The sequence below is a fragment of the Argiope bruennichi genome, chromosome 8 (genome assembly GCF_947563725.1).
Source record: "Argiope bruennichi chromosome 8, qqArgBrue1.1, whole genome shotgun sequence".
NCBI lineage: Eukaryota > Metazoa > Arthropoda > Arachnida > Araneae > Araneidae > Argiope > Argiope bruennichi.
Window position 1 is genome coordinate 78,569,722 of NC_079158.1, and position 27,441 is coordinate 78,597,162.

General features: G+C 27.0%; 1 protein-coding gene across 5 annotated transcripts in view; it reads left to right on the plus strand.

Moving 5' to 3' along the window:
* LOC129981869 (cell adhesion molecule Dscam2-like) overlaps positions 1-27,441 on the plus strand; it is a 614,065-nt gene that overhangs the window by 186,068 nt on the left and 400,556 nt on the right. The gene's annotated exons all lie outside the window — the stretch shown is intronic.

Genomic DNA, 27,441 nt, shown 5'->3' on the forward strand with positions numbered 1-27,441 from the left:
TGTGACACTTTGAATTGCATAAGAGGCCCTTGCTTTTACAACTGCATTTATTTGTGGAACACTTCCTTCTGCAATGACAGCGTGTATAGCCTTGTCCACCGCTTCTCAAATTAGCTGCAGCTGCTTATCTCAGCAAAATTTCTTGAAAAGAAATCTTATCTATGGAAAGGAGCTTTTCTTTACAAATTTCGAACTGATTACATGTGTAAAGCTGCTTGAGGGTACCATTTTCATTCGCAAGTATATAGAAGTCGAAGTCTTCTATTCCAACAACAACCGCTAACACATTTTGGTTATCTGTACGACCACGGTCGACATCAGGGACTTGTATTCGTACAGTATCACCAATTTGAGCAGGAGGAAATTGATTTTGTGAGGTTCGCAACATTTTTGTTGTTTGCAGTAGAAGATTCTCTTTCGCGGCCGCTCTTTTTATAGAAATTAACTCGTATTTTTCATTCAGAACTTGATGTGAAGACGTGGTAGATTGCAAGTCCTCTTCAATATTTTTCTTTGGAATTTTGTTTTCGGTTTGACCACCTCTCAAATTTTTTTCAGAAATATTACCAGTTTCTTCAAGTTGTTCTTCGGTTTCAAAAGTATTGGCGATTTCTTCAAGTTGTTCCTCAGTTTCGATACTTGCGATTTGTTCGCTAGGCAAAAAAGACGATGCTATGCCTCTTTTCGTTTTAATGCCAAACATGGCTTCATAATGCGTATTTCTTCGTGGAATGTAGTGTTCTTGGCAAATTGAACAAAGGGTAAACCTTCTGACCATTTATTTGTATTGTTATCGTTCATCCATGCAGTTAGCATATTCTGTATATCCTGATTGGCCCTTGCAACTGAGCCTTGTGTTTGACTGTGACGAGGCTTTCCATGAACTATCTTAACATCTTTCCACATAGCGCATATTTCGGATATGACTTGATTTCTGAATTCTCTACCATTATCTGATTGCAATATTGTTGGAGCACCAAATGTTAAAAATATTGGAAGAACGTGATACGCTACTTCTTCAGCCCCCTTAGTTTTCAAAGGTCGTAGCTGGACAAACTTAGTTAAATGATCTTGATACACCATTATGAACTTATATTCACCATCTGAGTTTGACTGCAGATCTATCAGATCAACTTGACATCTTGAGTTTAACTCAGAACTAATCATTGGTTTCACAATACCTTTCTTAGGTGCACTGTGTTTCATTTGACACTGTTTGCATAGATTTAAATACAACATTACAACTTCATACGTAATATTTTTGTATTTATTTTGCAACTCTTTAAGCATACGTGTTCCTCCTCCATGGCCTGTCCTGGTGTGAGCTTCATATAGTATACTGAACAATTCCTCATTGGTAACATAATACTGTATATTCGTTTCTCCTGGTTTTAATGGTACAATTAACTTCTCTTCATCATTAATTTTTAAAACGTCAAAACGTTTTAATCGTCTGTAATCCAAAGGTGTGTTGCACTTAGTTTTAGCAGAAACCACTTCAGAAAGTATTTTAGAGTACTTTTCTCGAGAAAAATAAAAGCAATTGTCTTCTCGTTTACCCGCAGTTAATACATTTAACTTTTCAAGAAAAAGATCCCGCTTCACTGCAGTATCCATTCTGTATAAATCAGGAAATCAGAAAAAAAAAATAAAGAAAATTTTGTTCTCACCATCGAACCTTGCATATGCATAAGACTGACAAAGCTGACTGACTCCACCAGCACAAAGAATTTGGCTGGAAACAGCCAGTCGCCTCTTTCTCGGCTCCTCTCTTTTCGACTTCAACCAGAGCATATCTGTGATTGTCGACATACACCGGTGAGGGTCCGAATGTACAAGAAAGTAATGAAATATTCGATCTTTCACCGACGTATTTGGTGTTTGTCGACATTCACCGGTGAATGTCGACATTCTCTGATTTCGGTCTTTCACGTTAACATATATATATACACGGGGAGAGAATAAATCAAGAATAATGATGAATATGATTTTAATATAATTTAATGCTATTTAAAACAATAAACAGCAATTTAGAAAAGTCAAGTTATATGACATTTTCTTGAAATAGTTTAATCGGTTGTCAAATGCTTTAAAAACAACTACAATATAAATATTTAAAGTTTCATAATTCGAAAAGTCATGATATCAGAAATCTGGATCTTGATTTTGTTATATTTCGTTTGGGATGAAATTTGTTAAATCGAAATAATTTTACAAAGTGACATATCTTTAATTTTCAATTTAGATTTCTTAATTTTCTAGTAATGTATTTTCTCATTGACACATCAAAGGGTGAAATTTTGTATATCCTTTTATACATTTATCTTATTGGAAATGTTTATATTTTTCTATTGTATTAGAAATTAATTATTTGGTCACGATTAGAATTTATAACCTGTATATTTATTTTTATCTTATTTTCTTTTAAGGACTCTTTCATTTAAAGAGTGTTAGGTTTATATTATTACATGCATGTAGCAAAAGTACTCAGACATATTTTGCAGCAAACAAAACAATTTTAAATAAAAAAAAATCCTATTTGTGAAAAAATATATACTTTGAGACTGACATTGATTAATATTTGGATATTTTATTTTGTTTTATGTTCATTCACTGAAATTAAAATTTAAAAAATCTCTTTTAATCAGTAGTATAAAGAATAATTTCATTTTTATTAAAATTAAACATATTTAATTTTTTTAGTTGATTTTTAATAAAAAATATTGAATGAAATAATATTTTAGAAATTATGCGTGCATAAATCCTTAATTTTCGAAGATAACTTTGTAAATTTTTGTTATAATTCCGATCAACAAATTTTCTAATATTTAAATACGCTAAGAAAGGTTTATAATATTTAAAAAAGTAAAAATATTATAAAATTAGTGACTGTCTAAATATTTGATTAAATAGCTTGTTATTGTTATATTTTTTCTTCATTTAAAGCTGATAAAATAATAAAAAAATATTTTCTAGAAAATTACTTTTTTTTATTACTAACAAAAACTTCAAACATTTTTAGCCTTTGAATAAACATGCACTACAAAGCAATATATCAATTAATCAAGCATAAAATTAATACATAAACAAATATTTTATTTTTGAAAGATGTTGAAATAATAAAGAAAACGTTCTTAAAATTTATTTTTCTTCCATTATTTCAGGAAAATTAATGATGCATATATTTTTCTCTTTAAATTTTTTAAAAAAATTCATTTTGAATAAGCATGAATCCCACCAAAATTGCTCTGAATTTTAAATACCTTTAATATTTTGAACCTCAGGCAACTTTGTCTAAAAGTCATTATCTAAGAAATTCTAAAGTAGACAGGATACTGCAGGCATAATTGCATTCTCTCTTCTTTCCCGTTAAAGATGACTTCATTACTAAAACCTTAGCTTAATTTCTATAATGTACTTCCCTTAATAGATTTAGGAAAAGAATTCTTTAGAAAATATAGCAGCGGAATTCTTTTTATTTACCGCTCCAAAACTAGAGAAGTGCATTACCGAACAATTTACTTAAGTGCAAGCATTTGCCTTGATAAACAAAAAACCAAAGAAAAAAATAATTTTATATACTTCCGTATGCAATTTTTCCAGTTTTTGCAATGAAAGGGGAAAAAATGTAGTGGAACAAATATGTAAAAAGAAAACAAGGACTTCATAATGGATTATTTTGAAGGCATTTCCAACGGTTAGGGTGAGTTATAGAATAACGAATTCTTCTGGAAGATTTATTGGTGTGCTGAGTGTTGCATTGCTGAGTTTAAAGAAGACATGTTATTTTGGAAAGTTTGGAAGATGGATTAAAGTCCATTATTTAAAGTACCGTATATTGTCTGAAATGGCTGCTTTGCAATTGCCCCGCCTTATTGAATTCAATTACATTTTATGACAAGAATATATCATAATATCGCTCAAAACTTTCCTCTGATTTGATCTGGATTCCATTAAAGGCTAAACTGTCTGGAGACTCAATAAAACTGCGCATTTATGAAAAAAAGTTCCATTGTTGCGTTCCTAAGAAATGGGTTTTATTCTTCGCAAAATTATACAGATTTGTTTTGAAACTGAGGCATTAATGCAAAGATTACATATACAAGTAAATAAAATAATTTTTTCAAAGATTTCTGAATATAAAAACACATAATAAAGGATAAATTAAAAAGGTATCTTTCGAACTATAACGGGGAGAGTAAAATAAAAAGCTGATAAAATAAATCTTGCCTGAAATGCGATTAAAATTTCTATAAATAAATACCGTTTCTTTTCATAACTATGCAATAATAAATTCTTTTGACCTTATTAAACTGTAATACACGTATTAAATATGAGTGAATATATGTGTATTGAAATGAAAGTATATATCTTAATAATATATGATTTAATTTACGTTGAAATGTTTTTTAAATAATGTCTCTTTTATGAAATAACTAAAAAAATTCCACTTTGATTTCTTTTAAAATGTTTATGTATCATGCCATTTGCTTATTGTTTCATGTATTGAGACATCTATGTAAAACTTATATTATATAATTACCTAGATATCTAAAAAAATCGTAAACGTTTTCATATGCAAATTTTTATCTATTTGCTTATGTGCTAAAAAACACAACAACTCAAGCTAAAACGATGAAATTTCGAAAGTTGTCTTTAAAAAAATGTTTAAAATTAGTTAATGCTTCAGATTTTTTTTGACAGAATAGCACTAGATATCGCACGATTTCTACACGATATTGCGTAGTAATCTAAATGCTCTACATCAAAGTTGTATAGCATTGTGTGCTATTAGGGGAAGCAAAGAGACTGTCTTCAAGCCATGCTTTAAATTTCCTTCATGTTATAAAGGAATAAATGTTGAATATAAACATTATATACAACCAACTATCCATATTTAATTTATCCGGATATGTTTGAGAAAAAAAATAAAGGAAATGTGAAAAAAGAAACATTCTCGTGTGAAAACAAGGGAAGTTAGTAAAGCAACTGACTGTGGATGATACGTTTAGACAATCTCATTTTAATACAGTACGTATGTTTAACCTTGCTTATGTTATTATAAAACTGATGTGTTGTAATCGAACTTTATTTTTAGTCTTTACCTTTCTTTCGTATTTGTTCTGTTATCGGAAACTCCATTATCCGGATCAGATTGGATATTGATTCGGCTAATTGAATTATATATGAGTTCAAACTTTTTCGCTTTTTTACTTGCTCTTTGGTACTTTTATTTTTGGTAAATTGATATTTTTAGCTATTTTTCTAAGTATACATGCACTATTAAGAGAATTATTAAATATATATTTTTTCTTTGTAACTTTTATCTGCATCCTTCTTTACATAGTAAAGAAATTAAAAATATAATTAGTTTTATTTTTCTAATTTTTACTGATTTCGTTTACTTATCCTATATGGTGTGCAGTGCATGTAAGCAGGCAGGAAAGACACTCAAAGTTCTCAATATATATTCTCATATGTTGCAACATAAAAAAACACATATATCACAAAATATAAAAACATAATACTATCATGAAATTACAACATGAGATATGTATAATAAAATTTAGAGAAATTTAGAAAATATGGAAAAATAAGAATTAAAACATAAATTAATATTGAACACTAATACAAAAGAACATAATAATAATTAACATAAGTATTAAACATAATTAACATTGAAGACTAATACAAAATAACATAATAATATTTAACATAAGTATTAAACATAATTAACATAAATACAAATATAAAAAGAAGTATTTGAAATTTATAATGAAAATTTAATAACGCAAAATAGTAAAATTGATATATCATACATTGGGGAATTTGCTAATTAAAAATTCCTTAAGAAACTAAAACGAAAAAAAATAATAGGATATATTTTAATTAATATTGAAACAAGTATATTTAAAAATATGAAGCTTAAACCCTGGAAACTTACAATTTATAATAAGAAAATTAGTAAGGAAATAGAATCGCTATAACTTATTTTTATAATTTTTTTCGGTGAGTAGGTTGAATGTGCATAGATAAATATCACAAAAATAAAAGAATCAAAAGAAATTTTAAATATATTGACAGAGGATAAAAAAAAACTTTCTAGTGTCTTTTATTAGGTTTTTGTTATCGATTGTAATAAAATGCCTCATATGACCCAAAAAATTTATGTTTGAACAATATATGTATAATGATTTCCTTTCTTAGAAATGTAACTGACGCTAAATAGAGGATAACTATTTTTATCCGCATGGAGTCATATTTCATGTATTTTTATATTTTTGCAATTGTAATGCATAAGACCACAAAGCTCAGAAAAATATTTTATATGAAAGCTCATTAAATAGTTTTTGGTGTTAAAATGTCACAAATTATATCAATTATGTCAATCACTTCACATTTGACAAAATCTCCAACAAAGGAATCACTTTCTTCTATTTACAATATTTAACTGTAATCTCCAAACAGAAATTTTTCTAGAAAGTAACAATACAAAGCACTTTCTCCTTGATAAAACAGTGATGAATGAAACATTCTGCCAATTTCTTTTCCTTGTATTCTTGCCAATTCTCTGAATCATTCATCAGTATCCACTGTGGGGTCGCTGTGGCATTGTTTATCATTCTGGCAAAGCCGCTTAGGACACGAACCGCACTTTTATACGATAACACGTAAATGACTTGACCAACTTCATTGTTCAGAAGTAGGTATGTGGATCTCAGAAATCCTTTCTTAATAAATACAAATATTTTTCTTTACAGCAATTATCTACTTTGGTCTCTTAAAATGCTATTGGTATTGCTTTTATTCAGTTAATTGGCGTATGAACGTAATGCATTTTAAAGTTTTTAAAAAATTATTCATGGCTGAGATGAATTACAAGAGTTAAATCTTGTATGCATTGATAAGTCACTTTTTTTTACCTGCGCATGCATCAAATGCTAATTAAGACAGCTGGTTATGACAGCAAAGCAACAGGATGCAGAATATATAAATTTTTGCCTGGGGTTGTTTGACGGAAGAAAAATCAACATATTCATGCAATTATCTTAGAGATAATTGAGTGAATATGTTTAACTGGAAACAGTAGATAGAATCTAAAAATCCACAAGTAGCAATGAATTGATAAAAATTGACATTTCGAAAAGATTTGTGGAACATTTTGCCATGATCCATATTTACTACTAATACGGATTTAGAGGGCTTATACACATATTCAAAGAAAAAGTACTTCTCGGATTGTATAACGGAAGGAACGATCAATACGTTTTTCTAGCAATCTGATATTCTAGTTGTTGTTTTTTTCCCTCTCAGAATATCTTTTTCAGTTCTTATTATTGATTGACTTTTCATTTATATATTTCTTTTTAAAAATGCTTCTAACGATTAAATCGGCTTACAATTTACACATATATATTCATATATTCAGAGAAAAAGTGCTACTCGAGTTGCATAACGAACGGAATGATCAATAACGGTTGATAACAATATGAAATTCAAATGTTTTATCCTTTTATAATTTTAAAACCAGAATATCTCTTTCAGTTGTTGTCATTGATTGACCTTTCGTTTGAGTATTTATTTTTTTAAATGTTTCTGAACTATTAAATCAGTTTGAAATTTCATTAAAATCTATTTATTTTCAGTACTTTTAAAAAGCTTTTGACATAGATTTACATATCTTGAATTATTTTATTTCTTATAATAAATATTTATGTCCTATTTATCTTTGAATTATTGAATTTTGTAAGTATTTAAGAACATCGCTTCTACCTTCAATCTCAATTATCACTCAAATAAAACTTTCTTATTTTCCTATAATTCTAGTTCATACTGAATCAGGCTTTTCAGAAATAATTTACCTAAGAATATAGCATTTATTTTTCTGAGTTATAAAATCACAATAGTATGTTCATAAACATCAGTAATCAAACGATTTATAAGCGATAAAACTTTATTATTAATTGTTTATTTCCATTTAGTATTATATGGAGTTTTAAGTTTATGTTTGCTTTCATACAATCATACAACTATTGTAATCAACACAATATATCAACACGTATTATTTTTTGGTAGCGTAATGAATAACGAAGTTTATGCTTGTTCATGCAATCTTAACAAAAGGATAATTTTACCCATTCTGCTAGCTTAAATATAAACAAGATATATAACTAGACATGCAATAATTTTCATGTTCACAGATTTTATCCTGCCTGAGGTGCAATGATCATTCAGTTAATAATTAAATGTAATAAGATAATTAATCCATGTGTGATTGAAAATTCTAACAAAAACCACATGCTGTTCGAACTTTATTATATATTTGCAAAGACTCGTTTTAATTTATTAATTTTACAAAGCCGTTTAGCTGAACTAATTTATTTTAACTTCGAATATTATCAGAAATAACTTTAAGAGCGCTCTTCAAAACCTTAAATGGATAATAGGAGTAACAGCTCCTTCTAATTATTTTCATCAAACTATTGGGACCTCATTTTACAATTTTAAGCCTGTATTTTTAGAGAAATTACAAAATTATTATATCGAATATTTGATGTTATAAAACTCTGTCTTTAAACATAGGAATAAAGTATTTATAATTTTTGAAGCACTTTTCCTGAAATCGTTATTAACGTCGATTAAAATAATATAATTATTCTTGGAAGTACCCATCCTTATGAATTGTTTAATGGATATTTAAACTATTGCTACTATTAAAATGTATAAGAATCTGCAAGTGCAATAGGATGGTAAAATGTTTATTTTTCTTTTCAAATAAACTCTTCTAAAAGAATGTTGTCTCTATTTTATATATAAAGAATGTAAAACAGCGAGATTCGCTTTAAAATTACAAATGCAGACTATAATAATTTTTAACGATGTATTGCTAAATTTCGTCATGAATATTATATTAAATGTCTATAAAATTTCAAATCAAATTGATTTTTTTAATGCAACTTAAAATATATGATAATTAGTTTTAAGAATTCTTATAATTCGAACCAGAGAATTAAAATTGTGACAAAATGCTTATTTTTAAAATATTACTATCAAGGCTTTTATTTGTAATATTAAATTATTTCTAAATTCATAGGCCCTGGTAATGAAGTTTTCCAAAAACTAAAATTCTCTTGATGTAACAATTAAAATTCTCATAATATAAAACTATGGTTTGCTTGTATTTTCTAATTTTATTCATGCTGAATACTGATAAGAAGTTTTCTGCTATGACATAAATTACTCGGATTCCACATTTGTAATAAAAGAATACCAAAATGTCATTATTATTCTGCAACCAAACACAAAAATGTCTGAACTTTAACATGAGTACCAATTACTCCATACATGATCATTAACATTCATCGAATGCAGTATCATGCTGCTTCACTGAATTAACTAAAATTAATATACAATGAACGTACAAATAATAAAATTTAGTAATGAATACTTTGAAAAATCGATCTTCATCCATTCTGCTACGAGAAATGAGACTACTAAAATCCATTCACGTTTGTTGCTAGAAGTTTGCAATTTCTAACTGAACTGCAATTCCGAACCAAAGTATTACCCTCTACCAAATATTGTGAAAATCTATCCTCTGATTACTATTCGTGAATTTCCTCTAATGCGTTATTCCGACTAAGGCTCTAATTTTATTACTTCCTTCGGAAGTCAAAAGATTACTAATGCCTAGGCGCGAATCCGTTTTACGTATTTATTATCCAGTCCTTTTGATGTGGTAAATTGAACGTTGGAAACGTGATTCATGTTATTTCTCTTGATGAATATATCATTCGGCGAATGCATATTATTAAAAGTAAGAATACATATATATGCTCTGTAGAAAGCTGTCTGAGATTTATATAACCAGTTCATTAGTATGCATTAAGTTATTCATTTGCGTACTTCACGTTTAATTGAAATTGGCTTATTTATTTAAAATAACATTAATTGCAAATTATAAAATTTATTTTTACTGGGGATAAAAAGTTAATCTTCGAAATTTTTGAGGAATAGTGTTTTTGAATGCATTTATTGAAGAAAAGTGTTCGCTTTAAAATTGCATATTGGATTAAAGACATTATTTGAAATTAAAAAGTTTTAAAGTGGTATACAGGTAGTGGTATATTAACTGATATAGAACTAATTCAGGATTGTTTATTTTAGTAAATCTATATCAAAATGAATAATAAATCATTCATTTTAAACATTGAGAGTTCATTTAATGCATCCTCAGTTATTTTATCCGTTTTATAATATTGCTATTGTAATACTTTAAATATATTTTTTAAAGTTTAAATTAATAACTGCGCCGTAAACTTCAAATACCAATCTTCTCTACAAATTTATAATTACTACTTAAATTAGAATTCTTGCGAATTTCTTCTCTTTCTCTCAAATACTGAGAAAATACATTCTCTGATTACAAATTCATTACTATGTCTAGGTTCTAATTTTATTATAGACTTCGGAAGTAGAAACATTACTAATTAATGGAGCGATCTATTTTGCATAATTATTATCCAGTCCTTTGATGTAGTAAGTGAGCATTAGAAATGTGAATCATGTAATTTCACATGTGAATTTATCATTCGGTGTAATAGCTATAATTAAAGGTTAAAATAAATACAACTTTTCAGAATGGGATCTAATAAAGGATTCACATATCTATATCCGTTAATGAATTTCGGGACAGTCAGTTATTTGCTTTAATTAGAACGAATTCATTGGTTTAAAACTGTTTTAGATAAATTGTAGAACGCTTATTTTAATGGAAGATAATAAATTATTGTTCAAAGGTATTTGATGTATTTACTGAAATTTGTTAGAAGTTGTATGAAAATAAAATCTACAGGAGCAGAAAAAAGTGATAATTTTTTTTTATTTGAAGTAGTTCAACATCATTTTGTTATTACTCTACCAATTACACATATATTAAATAGAGTCCTTCTTCCTTAGCCTTTAAAAATGGAGTAAAATCAAGTGATTAAATATTTGATGAAGCAATATAAACAGTTTGAATTTCAAAGCAATAATGCAATCTATTGTTGCCGATTATAGTAGGAAATATTTTTTTTTTAGTTTTCAAAGTCTTCAAAAATTAATATCATTAAAAAGACAATTTTTAAAGTTTTATTTACAGTATGAAATTCATTTTAGAAAGATTATGTTTAGGCTTTAGTTTAGTCTTATTAACATCCTGTTCTAAAGCAATATTAGAGCTATTTTGGGACGCGAATTCGTAATTTTGAACCACGGTCAAATAAAGAGAATGACAACTGAACTGGCAAACCTTTCTCCAAAATTTCACACCACATAAGCGGGAGGACGTTTAGAACCAACGGCTTTAACGTGCGCCAAACCCGCTTATATAACAGTTTTTCGATGGAGTCGGATCTCAAACTATAAGCCTTCCGTTTCCGAAGTCGAGACCTTACCACTAAGCCCCATGGCCAAACCAGTTTTGGATGTCATCGTAGAAAATACCAAAATTTAATTTAATTTTTAATTAATTAACATTCTGATCAAGATTTTAAAAACATCGCCCAGAGATGAACTTTTCTACCTTCTAAGCTATATAGGTGCTAAATTTGGTAGCAGTTGGTCAAATAGTCAGTCCCTTAGAGATCTAGCAATAAAAACTACATAAATGATAATAAGGTATCTGCAAATGAGCTACCCATGCCCTGCCAAGGCATCCGGAGTGAATTGAATAATCAGGCTGTCACGGCAATAAATGAGGCACTGACACAAAATCACCTCCATCACGGTACAATTTATACTCCCATTGCAAATGGAGGTTACTATTTAACATCTGCAACTCAAAACCTCAACATTATTATGTAATGAGAATCTGCTTACATATGAAACAACTTATTAGCCCCATATTTAAAATACCACCGCATACAGACTTAGTTATAAGGTAAATATATTTATCTCTATTTCTGAAACTACGTGTGAAAAGAACTGTTGCAAGATTTCAGCAGTAATGAATTAGCAGTTACCACCAATAAAAAATGTTAGTAGTGATTGCGGACATAATAACTGAAGCAACTACAAGTTTAAATATATTTATAATTTTATTTTTAGTGTATTTGTGCGGCACCGAGACGCTGTTATATATGGTAGATTTTGATTTGCCTCCTAGAATGCAAGCAAATAAAAAAAAAAAAAAACTCTGACTTACATGCTTTTGAATTCCTGTTTAAGCCGTGACCAAATTCAAGTTTTCCTTGTTAAATTTTCTTGTTCATATATGCATTATATAAAATTAGTAGAACTTGTAGTGTATTACAAAAAGTAATGTGTAATATATGCCTTGAAGTCCTTCAAAAATATTGAATGGATTTGATATGATTTCTGCCCAAATTGTTGTTTAAGTTTAAGTGATAATAGTATTACATTTTGATAAAAGTCTTTTCGTTCCGCTGTGGCCCTAGTGGATGCCTGCTATGGCTACGGAGCGTCAGCTTGAGTGTTCGAACCTGCGGGGAGACTTTTGGCAGCTTATGTCATTTTTATTTAATTTTCAAAATATGTAAATTTATAAAATTCAAATATATGTAAATTCATTAAGTATGCCAAAATAACTTAGCTTGAGCATTTAATTCTTAAGTGGTATATAAGAAGCTGCTATCGAGCTGATGGTAGCTCAAGCATGTGAATACTTGCTGCTCGTATCTAATGAATAAAGGTTTCTATTTCCCCCAGTCTGATTATAGATTATACTTCGTGTCTAATGAGAGATAAATTATTCTTCGACAAAAATATTTACGCCAAGTTTCTTCAAGCAAATTTGTTTTTTTTTTCTCTGTTAAAAATGAAATGAAAGTTTATATATTATTTATTAACCGTTTAACTGTTTCGATCACTTCGGAAAATGCGTATCTAAATTGTGTTTCAAACATTTGACGATGACGAATATACTCGTCAAAGCAGACTATGAGTAATATGAAATTATGTTGTAATGAAATGACTTTTTTTTATTTCAATAACCACATTAATTATTTTATTTAAACTAACCTACATTTTTTTTGCATCTGAACGAAAAGAAACATAAAAAATTTGAAAACTAATACAACACAGCGATACATTTCAGAAAAACTATTCATGTTATATGTGGTTTTTGTTTGATAATAGTTATTAATAATCTTTTATTTGTTCCTTTAATTTCGACTTGGCCTTAAAATATTTGAAACAACTTGAAATCTACGAATTTGTTTGACTTTATACTAAAATCGTAATTCATACTTCAAGTTGTCACAACTTATTACTGCTGATGAATAAACTCGTCATAGCTTACTTTTCCCATGACGATTCCATTCCCATTCGTCAAAAATAGTTAACTGGTTAATAAGAGTTAAAATCTGTATACATTTTTCTGTGCGATGTACAAAACTAGGAAATGAATGAGGAAATTTGATGATGATTTTCATCTTTCAGATGATTAACAAAGACTGAATTTCATTTGCCTATAAACAAAATTAAGTTTTCGACGATAATAAATTTCTAATGCATTGGGGTTCTTGCTCAAGTAGGGATAAATACGCCAAAATTCGCCAAAAGAGAGCCATTGATCTTCCAACCGCGTTGTTAATGAGTCTAATATTTGCATGACGGACTTGTGGGTAATCGAAAGAATGAAATAAAGATTCGGCTGTGGTTTCAAATAGGCTGAATAACTAATGTGTATAATGAGCACATAATTTATAAGAAAGGCGTTGAATATCTGACTTTGGCGAGCTTGTCAAGGAGTTTCCGGTAATTAAAGAGGGTGGGGAAATTCTTAATAAAAAGTAAAAAATAAGTGGATCGTGAACGATATTTTTATCATTCTGGATGTAAGAGTTTTTTTTTCCGTTTAGATAAGGAATATGTAAATTCTTCCATATTAGGGGTTAGATTGCGTCAGCCAAAGTTCGAATCAATTGACACAAGTCCAATTGTACGAATATTTAATAATGTTTCGTTATATTATGTTGTCATTCATATCTGAATAATATAAATTTTTGCTTTTATTAGAATTAATTCGTAATAACTTATTTATTCAGTAGGTTTGCTATGATATTTTCGACACGGGAAATTAATATATATTTTTTTTAAAAATGAAACTTTATCCACATTATTGATGAAATAAAGAGATAAATTTTAGAAAGGTTTCCAGCTAAAGAATCCAAATGAATTAATCTAATTTTAATTGGTAATATTAATTAAATAATTATATTGTATATGATTCGTTTACAATAATTCTTATGAAAAAAAATTGGAACATTTTTTATTAATTATTTCAACAAATTTTTAATTAATTAAAAAGATGAAAAAGAGCGATTATATGCAAAATTATGACTTGTATTTAGCTTTTGTATAAATTAAACGAATTTCTTCTTAAATTATATATTTAAATTTCGGTTACTTATCAGTATTAACTATGGTATGTATATAAGGAATTGAAATAGTCAAACTCTTTTGAATTCCTGTCAGTGGAATAAAAAAAATGTGCAAATTACCAATTGGTGTTGAAAATTTGAAAATATTTTTATTATTTGTAGAAAGGTATCTCTATTTTCGAAATATATGCGATTAAAAGAATTTTGGAATAAAAGTACACTCATTTATGATGAAGTAATGCTTTAAAACAAAAAATAAAAAAAAAAAGAAATGATTAAAAAAACTCTAAGGAATAATTAAGCAAAAGTATTCCTTGTTTAATTACCCTTACTATGATGTATGATTTTTATTTCTTATTCATATATTTACACATAGACACTTTTCAAATGTCTCAGTATTTAGAAAAAAATAAATATATTTTCTCTTTCCACTCTTTTCAAAATATTTAAAAACTATAATATTCAACAGCTCAATTAGTTTTCAATAACTCTCAGCGAAAAGGAGAACTATGAGTTCCTAATATTTTAAATCTCTTCTTTTAAATCAACTGCAAAGTTACTTCCTAACTCTAAGAGTTTCCTTTTATTATTTTTTTACAAGAAAAAAAGAACATTTCAAAATATTTTGGGTCAAAGACTTTCTTCTTAAATTCTTTCATTCAACAGAAAAAAGTTTCAGAGGAAAACGTCTCTGTAAGGCATTCTATCCTCCATCAAATAGAGCTAGTCGATCCATTTTTGACAACCATTTTGACCTAGAAATCTGAAAAAGAACTTAGGGAAAAAATTCGAATGAACTTCTTAAAAAGAAGGATTTCTGGCGCCATTGCTATGTAGAATGCATTTGTCAATTTATGAAAATACATCAGATTAAGTCTGCCGTAAGAAAAAGAGTAACTGGTTTCCAAGAGCAGTAACAAAAATTTAATTCAATTACCGGTGAAGAATTGAAGTTCTTTCATAATAAATGAATTTCGCTTACTTTATCATTATTTTTACATTTTTGTCTTGCCTGATATTCTGAATCGATTGAATTCCTTTTTTCAGTGCAAAAACTAATCTAACTTTGGATTAACTCGAGGCATCGAATTGATCAAAATTACTTTTTTTTTCAGATAGAAAGGATCAAAAGCATTTACGGTTTATGCTATAGTTCTTTAAAAGCAGAATCGGAAATCAAAAGAAAATGCATTAACGGAAAGTTTTCTTTGAGAAATGTGATTTTGCATTACGCAATATCTTGAATACTGGTAAAATAATTATATTTCGAAAAACAAATACACAATTATAGGAATCCTTGTGAATTTTAAAATCGCATTTTTGTGGAAAGATATGAGCAAATCCAAAATCATGGATGTAATATTGGAAAATTCTACTGAATAAAAGGAAAATGTTTTATCTTAATGTTTTGATTAATAGTATTCATTCCGGAATTTGTTAAAGATGGGAATTTCAATAATTCTTTTAACTTTAGTACTGTAAAGGAAATATATGATTTTATAGTTAATAATCCCATATTTCTTTATGTGAATGTAGTTCGATAATAAAAAATCATTAATGTGAATGAAAATCAATATTACAAATACAGGACAAAATCTCATTGATATATTTCTGTTACAATATTTAAAATTGAATTTTCTGATAAATGATGGCAATTCTAATGATGTTTTAATTTCTTTTAATTTAGGCTTAGCTAAAATTAATTGATAGCATTGACTGAATCAGCATTTTGAAGATGACAACTATTCCAATAAAATTAAAGCTTAGTGAACATGTAAAAATATCTGTTATAAAAGAAACAAAATCATATTATTGTGATCATTCTGTTTTGAATATTAATACGAATTGTAGAAAAGAAACCACTGCGTCAATTATTGATGTAAATAGGCTTGCATTCTGTTTGATTAAAAATATAAATAATTTTTTAAATTTTTTTTTCGAATGTTTTCAATAATTGGATTTGTTTATAAATTTATTCGAAAATTTTTATAGCCTTAATTGAATCAGTATTTAAAAAAAAAAAAAAAAAATTCCTATGAAATTGAAACGCATTCAACGTACGAAAATTGTCTGTTAGCATATAAATATATTTTAAAACTTTATTACTATTGTCAATTTATTAATAGTATTATAGTGTATCAGTATCATAGTATTCATTTCAATATCATACTTATCAATAACATTATAATAGTATAGTGACATCATGTTATCAGTAATATAGAAAATAAAATAAAAAGGTTATACAAACTATTTATATATATCATTTAAGATTTAAGCGTGCAATACTGATATGTATTTTTAATTAAAAGCATTAAATAAGAAATCCAAGGCGATTTTTTTCCGAGAGGAATATATATATATATATATATATATATATATATATATATATATATATATGTGTGTGTAGAGAGAGAGAGAGAGAACTCTTGTTCTTATTCAAAACGCTTATTTAGATAGAACTGATGATATCTTCACAAATTAATCATCAAAAAATTCTGAACTGTAGAAATTTTCTTCAATCATTTTGACAATCAAAGACATTTCGAATTAAAAAAAAATTATGATTATTAATAGCATTCAGAGAAAAGAATTTTCGCTATATTTCTAAGATGAAATACTTTAAATAAGGTAGTCATAATATATTGCTCACATTTCTTTCTTTTAGTGTTCATTTCAAATTCTATAAAAACTTATTAACAGAATTATTACAAAAAAAATGTATAAAAACGTATTTTTTGTCTTTACGAAATTGTTATTTAGTCTTAAAAGCAAGCAATTCTAGATTGTTTCAATGGAAATTTATCATACTCTAGAAATTCTATATGATTATACTCTTTAAATGCTATAACAATTTACATAATAAAAGAAAAGTTTTAAAACTGTTTTTCTTGAATGAATTATACACATATATGGGTTATAATATATTTTTAAGTAATTAAAAATTATAAAATTTAGTGAGAACATATTTTTGTAATATGAATAAATAAAGTTATAATATATACAATAAAATATAAATATTAAAACTATTTTAATTTTGGTGGGTACGCATAAAAAGATAAAAATAAAAATCATTTATAAAAAAATGTAAAATCGATTAATAAATTAATTAATGCGAATTAAATTTCGTAGAAATATTCTTTAATTATAAACTCATTTCAAAGAACAAAAAATCTGTAAGTTTTTGTTTCTTAGAATAAATATACATAAAAAATAATAGAGTATATCAATAAGTAAGTTCAAATAAAATATAACGTTTAATAGTGAGTCAATTTTTATTATGATATTTAAAGTTGAAGGTTAATTTTAATTATATTAACAATAGAATAAAAGTTTTAACATCGAAAATTCTTGAAGTTACATAATAAATCATTGAAACACCGATCAACATTAACATATGCATAAGTTGTTAAACCATGCTCAAAAAAAATGCTCTATGCTTAATACCCACAGTTTTAAAACAGATCCAGACTTTCGTTGCCATGACAACGCATGCGAATAAAAGTATTTTTGAGAGCTCAAAAAAGAAGCTTAACTGCGAGCAAAAATACAAGTCACACTTAATAAAGACATAAGAAAAATTTATTTGCTTGAAACCCTACGCAAAAACGCTTAATATGCTGTCTTTCCGGGTGCACTTATTCCAAATAATCAATAGTGGGCTCATAACTCACCCCGTTGTCTATCTTATCTGAGTAAAATCGTTCTACTGCCATGATAAAGCAATTGCCGTTCGTCGTTGGGAAGCATAATGCTCCTTAAAGCAAATTAATGGTGATGGTAATTACGTTGAAATTCTAGCTACTGGCTTCAAATGACTTTTAAATGTTAAGCTAAAGCTTGCGATTTCTGCAGTCGGATGATAGTTAATGGTCCACATTAGGACCAGCCGGAATCGTATTATCGTGTGATAGAAATGCTTTCATTGCATCTGACATTATTTACCATTAATCTAAAAGGGTTATCAAACATAGGATATGCGACTGCATCGCCGGAAAATAAATGTTTATACTCTTATTAAAACTTTTGGAATGGAGGGAATTCTATCTTTCCATAAAGTTACTTTGGTAGAGTCAACTGAAACTCTAAAACTATTCTTCTGATTCTAAGTACAAGGGATTATTTTGGTTTAGTTTAGTTTTGATAGTTATGTTAACTCGTAGAGTCTTCCATTTCCAGCACATATTTGAGGAGTGCTTTGGCAATCGCAGATACAGGTAAATTTCTACTCAATAAAATGTAAAAGAACGTTACATTTATGATGCAAAAATTGTTACTTACATGAAATCGCTATATAAAAAGGAAATTTTTTTCCGCACAAATATCACATTTAGTATCCCACATTTAAAATTGTCTGAAATATAAAGTTCTTAAAATAATTTAAAGAAATATGAAGCTTTAAAAATTCAAAAATATAAAGCATATATGAGAATTAAATTGAAATAGTTACTTATTAATATTAAAAAAATATATAAATATATAAATAAGTTCAAAATAAAATTTATTTGCGATCTTGGTCTAAGCAATCTGATGCAGAAATGCAAGTAAGCTCATAGGGATTTAGAAATCTGGTTATAGATTTTTCAGAGTCAAAAAAAGAAAAGGCAAGGAGAGGGGGGTTCAAAATATCTGTAGTCAGTTGAGTACAGAACTGTGAAATTCGACTTCTTCCCCTAGTAAAACCAATTTTCTGTAACATATTTTTAAACACTTTAGAGGTGAGATGGGCTTCTTCTCCAATTAACATGCTTATTTGAAATAACCCAACGTCTAGTGGGTATGGGCCTAATAATTATTAAATGTAGTCAAATAACAAAACAACAATTGAGTTAACACTCCCTCTCAAAACTAAGGAGAACGCCTATCTGAGATCGTTTGACCTCGGTGGATAAAACATGCATCAGACCCATTTCCCTTTCTTTTGGTTCTTCAGTGGAATTGAGTTTCGAATCTGGTAACTTCTGCCCCATTTCAGCAGAGCCAATACAGTTCAGATATTGATATATATTTAAATGCTTTATTTTTGCTTCACATGATATAAATTAAGAAAATATTTATTCTATGCAAAGAAATAGTGAATTTCATAATCATTTTCCAAATGATGGAAAATATGCATATTTTAGTAGATTATAAAATAGATTTGCAGATAGGAATAAATTATTAGATTTATCTATTGTTTATTACTAAATAAACAGAACATATTTTGTACTTTCATATAATATACTTAAGCACTTAGTATTTATCTAAGTTTGAAGAAATATTAAATGATTCGGAGTTTATTAAATTATGTTTCAAACATTTCAAATTTTATTGATTAATTGTTTTTATTTTTATGTTTCATTCATTCGATTAAAAACTGTAAAACTTTTCATTTAGGAACACAAAATTTTAATTTGAAATCATAATACATTTTATAAAATTTTTTTCCACTTTCTTTGTTCGACTTATTTTAATCTTGTAAGATCTTATAACAAAGTCTGGATTGGTTTTACTTGCTTTTGTGGTGTTTTATGGCTCAAAAGTAGCAAAGTCTGGAAGCTGCTAATTTAGTGTTACAAAGATATTTCTATACTATTCATATACTTATTTATAAATATAGCACTTGCCATAAATTCCATCATTTAATGATTAAATTTATACCTAAAGAGCATAGCTTAATACAATGCAATTGCTTATATCGCAAAAAAAATTTTATTTTAATTCGTATTGATGAATTAATTACTTAATGTATTTCAAATATCCTAATATACATTTATCCTATTGGCAGTAATTAATTCTGTATTAGAGTTTCTAGCAAAACTCCAGAAAATGAATAATAAAAATGAATAAAATATGAAATGATTTTCTATTGAATGCTGTTGTCTGAAATCTTATGATAATGGAAATTATATCATAGTTTGATTGAATTATGAAAGCATTCATTTTTGATAAGAAAATGGGTGTCAAGTTCTCAAATCTTCTTATAGGAAACTTATTCAAGGACTTATTGTGCAGTTCTAGATTCAATTGTTTAAACAAGTTAAGAAGAAAATTCCTCTATTGTAAAATTTTAAGTTGAAGGAGGCTTTTAATATATGCTGAAAAAATTATACAAATCTAAAATGCTGAAATTCGAATTTTTGGTTAAATAGCCATGAAGAATTATTTAATATTAAATAAATTTGATTATATTCCCTCTAATTAGAATTTTTTTCTTTAAATTTTGTATTGATTTTTAACATGCATAATTTTATATTTGTTTCAAAATTGTAAGATAAAAAAATATTTAGATAATAAGATACAATATAACATTATTTATGAATAAAATCAATAAAAGAAATCTTGGAAAATATTATTATAAAAAACAAAAATTTAATTAAATATGACTATATATATAAAAAAATGAAAATAAATATATCAAAATATATATACAAAACTTACTATGAAAAATGCTGTCTGTCTGTTACTACATTTTTATTAGTATTAATTTTCAAAATAAATTGTTAAATTATTTCTTTTTTATTATGGATTAGAATTCAATTTGCATATACTGATCGAAGAGAAGCCTTCCTTTTCTTCATTATTGTAGTTGTAATTATTTTTGAGTTCTTTGAATATTTGGAAACTTCAGAAATAAAAACAATGCGTTTTGTTACTTAGAAGTTTATTTTTTTGGAGATAAATTAAAAACTCAACAACACAATGACCGAATTATTGTTATTTGTAACTCACCTGATTTTTCATCAGAGGTAACAAAAGAAATCCTTTATAATAATCATCATTTCATGTTATATTGTTGCAAAGGATTACAGAAATTACTAGAATACTATTATAGGAAAAAATAAAAAAAAATATTAAGGCCAATCATTTAATTGAAATATGAAATATGAACATAGATGAATAACAGTGTTCAAAAGAAACAAAATTTAAAAGAAATTTTGTTAAATGATGGAAAATAAAAGAAAAGGTAAAAAAACAATGGCTCGTCAAAATAAAATATTCAGAGTACTTTAATCCTGCAATGAATTTTTATTTCATTTCATTTTCTTATCATTTATGTAAAGATGGATTATTCTAATTAATGTTTCAATCATTTCGTTATATGCTGGAAATTCTAAATTTTCTGCACTCTCATATTTCAACTAAAAACGCTATGTTTAAATATTTTAAAATTAATTTCATACAAGCTAATAAATGAGTTTACTTAAAGTTTGGTTTTGCCCTAGTGGCGTAATGAGGCTTTGAATGTGATAAAATTAACTATAAACTCCCAAAATGTTTATAAGAAAGAATCAAAATTAGCGATAAATAGGAGTAGAAGATATAAAAGTAGATGTTAAGTAGTATAAAAGTAGAAAAAGAAATATAAAGTATTTAAATATAATATTTTTTTTTAATATTTAAGTAATAGGTTCGAGTTTAAATTTTTTGAAGACATTTAGCATTTGTTTAGACTTTAATTACAGAGCACGATTCAGATCTAAATGTTGATGCGTTTAGAGATGATTTTGGAAATGTCTTTATTCAAAGCTGATAATACTAGAATACATTCTGTTCATCGGAGCTACTTCATTAAACTTGCAGAGATAAAGTTCATAAAATTAATTTGCAACAGACAGTTTCAGAAATTCCTTATTAACTATTAGAAAGATCTGAAGGGGCTCAGTAAAAGATTTCATTGAATATCTTCTACAAACATGTCAAATTATATTCGCTAATTGTATATACAAATTGCTCCATAGCCAAATTATGTTTTTTTTTATTGTATATGGGTCAAAGTATAAAGAATTAAAATCTAGAATAATTTTATTGAGCAATAAATAATTTTATTTGCAATAGTTTATCTGAAAAATTTAAATACGATTTCAAAAATTAATGAATTTTAAAATTATATTCAAATTTTTATTACCATTTGAAATATTTATTATCATATGAGAACATGATGTTGCTTTGGTTTGAGGTTTTTGAAGTCTCAAAATGCGTAGGCAACAAATTGTTAAAGACTCAAAAGGCTTAGGCAACAAATTGACGATTTATCCCTCTTGAGGCATCAATTTTTCGCTTTTAGGGTAATTAGAAAATAATACAGAAAGTTGTCACATTTGGCGATTTATCGCCAACTAAAGTTACAACCTGATTTCCAAATTATTCATTCTCTGAATTCTTACGAATTGTCTTAATTGATTTAAGTCATTAACCAGTTTATACCGGTATGAAACAATAACGAGACTATCAGATTGCACATGCGTCGATATTTAGAATAATATTGGTTTTTTTCATCTCAAAATCGGTCGAGCTCCAAAACTTTGCTACGAAAATTGAAAATGAAAGTTTGAAAAAATAATATATATATATATATATATATATATATATATATATATATATATATATATAGAGAGAGAGAGAGAGAGAGAGAGAGAGACAGAGTGAGAGAGGGGGGGGACAGAAGCCGATACAGAAGTCTCATGATTGTTTCAAACCGGTTTAAATTGGTTAATGACTTAAATTAACTAAGACAAATAATGACTTAAAAAATAATAATGTTCTCACTGGATAACTTGAAATTTGCAATCGTAGATTTCATTTGTTTCTCTTTTTTAATTTTTATAAATAATGAAACATGAAGAATATGAATAATAAAATATGAAATTTAAATATATGAATTTTAATATATGAAATTTTATAAATAATGGATAATGAAGACATATATTAGAATATACTGAAAGATTTTGCTCTCATTCTCTACTTTTCTTCAAAACTTTTATCTATATTTAGAGTATTAAAGAAAGTATATGTGAATAGAATTTGTTTGGCACATTTTTTCACGCAGATCTACGAAATTTGGTAGCACAATGTTTAAATGTTGTTAATATAGCATACCTTAAAAAATTTATCTAATTAAAAATTCTGTGAGATTTTGGGATTTTTAAATAAATTTATATTGTTCGTAAACGGCGTATAGAAGAAGTACTGTACTCATTAAAACACACAAATTCGAGATTTTTCCAAAGCTCCATGTTTGAGACATATGTGAGGCTGAAATGCAAATTTTTGGCGTTATGTCTGTCTATCTGTCGGTAAGCAAGTCAACTCAAAAATACTTTGAGCAAGATGGGTGAAATTGAATACATGAAATAACGGCCAAATTTGTAGATTTTTGTCAATCTTTGAAATAATACCATTCGGAGTAAGTGTTGTCTGACTGGATATTCACTTACAAATGCACACGATAATTGTAAAAAGCAGTGTAAATAAAATTTGTTAGATCTACATCTCAAAATTATCTTTCATTAAGGTCGGATATCCGAAATATAGACACGTATCAAATTTTAAAATAAATTCGTCAAACATTTGTTGATACTTTCTCATGCATGTAAACGCAGTTATTCATAAATTCAATGTCTTAAATCTAGGAAATCTGGAATATTATCATGTTACTACAATTGTAAATGTAAAAAGCATTCAAAATACATATTCAGTAAAAATACAATAGATTGTTTGCTTTTTTTATTGTATTTCTACATTTACACTAGTCTCAGAAAAATTTGGCAGATTCAGAAAAAATGATAGAATCTCACCAAAGATCTACATTTCATAACTATCTTTCATTAAGGCCATATAAAGTATTCGCGGCTTTACCAAATGGCCCCAATCGTATGTAGAGGAATTTGGAGCGACTTTTATTGGAGAGTAAGCGAGAAATTTTTAGAGAGATCACTCTCGCTGCCTTATAAAAGTCATAAGATATACATGGCTTATAACAGTCATGAGATATCTTTTAAAATTTAAAAGAATATATTTAATATTAAGATTTAATTTGAAATTAATTTCCCCTGAATATCAAAAATGACATAAAATATCTTAACGAGATAATTTAACACCAGTATTTTCTATGACTGTAATGAAATTCAAATCATCCTCATAACTTCATCAAATGCATTTTCTCTGTGAGAAAAGCTATGAAAGATTAAGTTTTCTATCTAAACACTTTATGTGAAGAATAACGAAATGAAGTGAAGTGCACCGAACAGAAAAATAGATTATCCAAATATTAAGCTATGCTGATAGAAGAATGTTCTTTTATACAGTATGCAAAATAAATAACGTGGATTGTTTATTACAATTTGGTGACTTTGATCGCGCTTTACATAGTGATTTTCTTCGTCATAGTTAATAATAGAATCATGTTCATAATTCAAAACATGATGACGACATCAATATAACTTATTTAATGTTTAAAAGTACTTCAACTTAAAAAATAATATTTTCATTTACTTATTCCTTATCCAGAATGTTCATATAGAATTTTTTTTCTTCGTTTCACTGTGTTGTAGAACAAATAATTATTTAAGTGTAAAATAATTAGCTAAAATTAAGAACAGCTAATATTTCCGGCTAAGCAATTGATAGCTAGAGGCAGCTTCTAAAAGAATAAGGGATAGAGCACTTACCAAATTTCCCTAAAAATGAAGTAAATTATAAGCAGTTTATAATTTTTAGATATTTAATCGGTACTATGTAATCGAAACGAATACATAAAAATTTCTTATTTATGAAATATTTGGTGAATCTTAAAATAACGCTTCAAAAATCCGTTGAACTAACAAAAAAAAGAATAAAAAGAATATTCGCATATCTTCATAATATTTATTTATATTACATGTAATACTGATAGAAGGAATTTTGAAACTATTCTTATTCTATAAAGCAATAAATATTTCATGCAAAAATTAAAATATTATATAAAAACGCCTCCAAGAAATCAAAAACTTATTTATTCTTTGTTCTATTGATCCTTATTTTCTTTTATTTAATCTATTTAAATATCATGGTAAGTTACATTTCCAACCAAGACATAAAAGGATCAAACGACATATTACACAAAGAATGCCTCTGGGACTTATATAGGAAACCAATAACTACGGCATCGCTGCATTCATTACCCCAAATTACACACAGCATTAATATTAATACCTTCGAGCATCAAATGTAGAGCTCCTATTCAAATTTTAGCATACTTCTGGAAGATGCGTGTGTAACTTCCTACTCTTAGCATAATTTACAAATTGAAACGTACATCTCAAGCGTATTCGAGATAGTATGTCTGCACATTATTAATAGATCATTATTATACCGCTGCTTCAATGTGAAATTGTCTTCTCTTGGATACATGATGAGGAGATAGGTACCTTTCAGATTCGCCATGGTTATGAATAGGTTAGGGTAAAAATGAATTTTGGAGTGACTGGAACTTTTAGAGTTTATTTGTTAAATTCTCTTTAATGAGAAATGTAAGTGAATTAGAAGTCTTTAATGTAATTTGAATCTCTAAATAGAAAGTACTCACATTTTATATTGTTATAATTCAGCAATTTTTTTTATCAAAATGTTATTATACAGTAGTTTTTTATCAAGACAATTAAAATCAAAATGGAGACTTACTTGATTTTGGTTACCTTAAGATCTTTTTTAAGTGCTTTTGTTGTCTTTATTGGTATTTTTTATAATTAAGAATTCCATCATATTATATGAAATTAAAAATTCTACTATCCCAATTCTACTATAATTTTCTTTTTTTTCTTTCCTGACAAAATTATTGGGTATTCTGGATTATTTCGTATAAGAGCTAAAATGGTGTCATTTAAATGATATTGATTTAAATTTTAATTTAGGGAAAAATTGATTGTCTTCATTAATTATTTACGACAATTTTAGAAAATTATTTATGAAGAAAAGCAAAAAATTCAATTTTTAATTAATAAGAATTTTAATTTAATTTTCCAAAAAGTCAAGGCCAGGGGCCCCTTCTCTGAAGTATATTAGCATAAAATGTCCTCGGTCAAACAATCTGATCCACATATCTTCAATATATACAAATGCAAACATATTTTTCTTTATTATTAGTAGATCTTGTACAAGTATAATTTCATGTTTTTTTTAAATTATTTAAATTTTAATAATCTTTTTATTGCTACTTTGTATTTCCTATAAAACATTTTTTGGAATCTATTTGATATATGTAAGGATTGAGAATTAGTAAGATTACTCTTACGTGCTCACGTACGAATCTATTATTATATACAACATATATAATTATTATTTGTATTAAAATATAAATAATAAAAACTGAACAAATTAATCATTTTTGTAAGATTTTTTAATTTCTTCAACATCTGCTAATTACTATTCAATAAAATATTTCTGAAGATAATTTATTTTAAATTCGATCCTCTTAACCAAAATATCCTTAATCAATAACATTTCACGCTTGATTGGTTATTCTTAATTTTACGCCTGAAATTTACCTAAAATTATATATGAATTATTATGAAAATGCATAAGAAAAAAATGTATTTAATATCGGCACAGCACTAGCGAGTACAAATCGGTATCTAAAATTAAAGTAGTTGAAAAATGTGCTTCAAGTATTGCATGATTTTTAAATATTAGAAAAAGCACAGTACTGAAATACGATTGATGCCAATAAGAACATCATTATTTTAATTATAAAATTATATGAAGTTAGTTTTATTGCTTTAATGTAGTATAACTAATATCTTAAGAACAATTGGTAAAATTTTGATAAAATTTTATTTGAAATTGAAAGGTTTAAAAGCCCTTTCGCTGTCCGTATTTATTACCTTGAAAATAGAAATAAATCGACTTTTTTTGCTCTGAATCAAACGACTTGCTTTGTAAAGAAATTTGAGGAATTGTTTTTCACTATTTATTAATTTTTGCTTCAACTACCATAATATGGTAGTCTATATGCAATATCATATTGAAACTGAATTGCCCTCCAATTTTTAAAAAAATATAGAAATCAAAAAATCCCATTGTTCCTCAAAAGGATCAAGGCTAGCACATTCGTGCATATTTTTTCCGAATATTTCCTCAATTTGATTAACTTTATCAAGGTATTTTTCTCTATACCAAACGGAATTAAGAAGATATAAATAATATCATGTGAAGTGTTTCTCTTCAGAATTCAACCGCCAGTGTCTACAATGACAAATTATTTCGAACCAAGTATAAAAGATGTAAATGAACTTAGATAATAATTTCAACTTAAATATTT